The sequence below is a fragment of the Chinchilla lanigera genome, unplaced genomic scaffold (assembly GCF_000276665.1).
Source record: "Chinchilla lanigera isolate Chin_1 unplaced genomic scaffold, ChiLan1.0 scaffold00002, whole genome shotgun sequence".
Lineage (NCBI taxonomy): Eukaryota > Metazoa > Chordata > Mammalia > Rodentia > Chinchillidae > Chinchilla > Chinchilla lanigera.
Window position 1 is genome coordinate 36,897,841 of NW_004955403.1, and position 3,294 is coordinate 36,901,134.

The 3,294-nt window shown below is 36.7% G+C and overlaps 1 long non-coding RNA gene across 2 annotated transcripts in view; it reads right to left on the reverse strand.

The window, feature by feature from the left end:
* The window catches only part of LOC106148353, a 114,270-nt gene that overhangs the window by 23,625 nt on the left and 87,351 nt on the right, over positions 1 to 3,294 (reverse strand). For both annotated transcript variants that reach the window (XR_001233704.1, XR_001233703.1), the window contains exon 2: positions 536 to 721. This is a non-coding gene — a long non-coding RNA (uncharacterized LOC106148353). The remainder of the gene's footprint in view (positions 1 to 535; positions 722 to 3,294) is intronic.

Consider the following 3,294-nt stretch of genomic DNA (forward strand, 5'->3'; position numbering starts at 1 on the left):
TTTTTGATGCTAGGGATCAACTCCAGGACCTTCCACATACTAGGCAAGCACTATACCACAGAACTATATCCCCGGACCTTCGTGTGCTGTTTTCTACTTCTAATGATCATCCTTGTTTCTCAAAGTGATGTCTAGTTGGTTTGGAATCTGTCATTATATCTATGGATTTCATGTTCTCTTGCAGACCAGGGGGAAAGGGGGTCACAGAAGAGGGAAGGTTAATTTTGAAAGGCTCCTGAATTTTAGGAAATGTATATCAAGTCCTATGCCTTTCTCTATCTCTCCGCCTGATAGTGAATTTCCAATGCAGAGGGTTTTTTGTTTTGTTTTAGTTCTGGAGATTTAAAATTTTAAAAGAATCAAGTAATTCATTATTCTACACAAAGACCATGACAAAATATAATGTAGTCTTTTTTTTAGTATATGTGCTGCCGAAGCGAGCACATAATGTAGTCTTTAAAATAGGTAAGAAAACATAACTACTTGAATCATGGCCACAGAAAAACTGTCACATTTACTTACAATATATACTTACCCAATCAAAATATCAGGAGTAGCACATTAAGTTATGTGCTAGTTGGGGCAGTGACTATTTTTGCTATATTTGGTTCCATTTGTTTCCCTAGAGTGCTCAGAAGGAAGTTTCAGAAATTCCTTGAAGTTTTATTAATATTCTTGAGGCAATTAATATAAATAAGGAGTCTCTGGGAGTTGCCAACTTCTGTATAAAACAAAAGGAAAAGCTTTAGGCTGAAGAACGTTGTTCCAAGAGAACTAAATGCCAGCCTGGTTTGCTAGCACAAGTCACCTCTCAGTGTACACATCTGTAAAATGAGACTTCCTTAAAGTACTGCTGAAATTAGAGAACTCATAAAGCACTTTTCATCTAATCTGGCCTATGGAGAGTACCCAATAAATTAAAGTTTCCTTTTTTTCCTTTTTTATATCTTGAACAGTCCCAGTGTACATGTGACATGTTTGTAAATACATAAGCAAAATAGTAAAAAATATTCCATAACTCACAAACTCACAACATTGCTACTTCTTGCACTAAAAATATCCCCAACCCCTCACTGGTGAAATTTCTGCTCATTGTCCTACATGATAGCCTATTAGTTAAGACTTTTGGGAAAAAATTATTATCCAGTCTTAATACACAATAGTTCCCCTTATTCACTGGGAGTGACCCAATCCCAGGGGATGCTTCAAACTGCAGATAGTACCAAACCTTACATATACAACACACTATTTCCTAAACTTACATACCTGTGATCAAATTAATTTGTAAATTAGGCACAACAACAGTGAGACTCTATCTTGGAAATAAACGAAAAAAAAAACCAGCCTTTTCTTTTCTTTTTTTGAGGGCAGCTCAGCAGCAAAACACATACTTACTATCCATATATGAGGCCCTGGGTTCAATCCCCAGTACCAAAATAAATAAAATAAAATAGGCACAGTAAAAGATCAACAACGCAACTTAGAATAAAATAGCACAATCATAATATGATAAGAGTTTATGTGATGTGGTCTCTCTCAAAGTACCATACAGTACTGTGCTCGCCCTTCTTGTGATGAGGTGAAATAATTCGTGGCTCCGCGACAGGATGAAGTGAGGTGAACGATGAAGACACTGTGATGTCTACAATGAAATCCTACACCCTTGCTAAACATTAAGCAGCAAAGTGTATGCGCCAAACTTTGACAGTTGATCTGATAACCAGCTGGCTACCAAGTGACTAAAAGGTAGGCGCCGCAGTGAGCGCGGATCCACGCCACAGAGGGATGACTCGCGTCCCAGGCAGGGTGGAACAGGAGGCTGTGAGATTTCCTCCAACTACTAAGATGGCTGGCAATTTAAAACTTACGAATTGTTTATTTCTGGAATTTCTCACTTAATATTTTTAGATTGGTTGATTGCAGATGACAAAAACTGAGGAAAGCAAAACTGGGGGTAACTGGGGGGAGCTACCGTCTTAGAAAATATATTTCTTACCAGCAATTAGTTTGTGTTTAAACTGTGACTATGAATCTTGTGCTTGATTACATTTGTATCTTGTTATTGGCTGGTAGAAAACTTAGAATCAAATTTGTTGCTTGATACTCAGCAAGTGTATAGGATTTCATTGTATACGTTCAGCATTAACTTCATTCCTAGCTCTGCATTATATCTCTATCAATTTTTTTCTTTGCAACAGATTTTTACCTACATTTAATGTGATCTTGGTATAGTATGTATTTCTTTAGAAACTGTTTTAAATCCTATGGAAGAGAATAGGAATATATATATCTATATATAGCAGCTGTAAAAGAAATTTACTAAATTTTTATATATCGGTTATAAAGTTTTTTTTTTTTTCTTTTACCAAAAAAGTGCCAATATCTGGGTGTGGTGGCTCACACCTGTAACCCCAGCACTCAGGTGGCTGAGGCAGGCGGATCATTGCAAGTTCAAGGCCAGCTTGGGCTACAAAATGAGTTCAAGACCATCCCGAACTGCAGAGTGAGACCTTGTCTCAAAAAGACAAAAAAAGAAAAAAAAAGAAAAAAGAAAAAACCCCAAAGCGCCTTGTTCATTTCCTTTGAAAAACCTGATGATGCAGGATTTCCTTGTTCTGTTATTTTCCATCCAAAAGCACACTCACCAAAGTTGTTTACATGGCCTTACTATTCTGGGCTTTTAAAAAATATTTTTATTTTTTTATTTTAAAGAGAGTAGTACATGAGAAAAAAAACAAACAAAAAAATAGAACAGTAGCAGCATACCAGTATCACAAACAAACAAATCAAAGCAAAAACATTCAAAGTGATACAGGGTCTCAAGACTAATGCAATTCAACAGTGGTTTTTTTTTTTTTGGTTTTGGTTTTGGTTTTTCTCCGGTACCAGGAATTGAACTCACTACCTTGCACTTGCCAGGCAGGCGCTGTGCCGCTGAGCTAAATCCCCAGCCCCCTCAACAGTGGTTGTTACGTTGCTTACAGCTATCCTCAACTACATTGCTCAGATTATCAGATGTAGAATGAAAGATTGCTCAAACTATTAAAGAGACTAAGAAAATAATTCTTTAATAAAACATTAGAGATATTAGAGAGTTTCACTAGACAAGATGGTAAGAGTTCACCATTGTAATTCCATTGCATATTGTTCCCTTCAAATCAATTGCTCAGACCACCAGACACAAGCATGCAAAGTCGATCAGAACATGAAAAATTGTGAGCATTAACTGTTCATTTCAATACACCATCAGACAACAGCAGTGCAGTCATCGCAGCTATTCAAATGTATATTTAT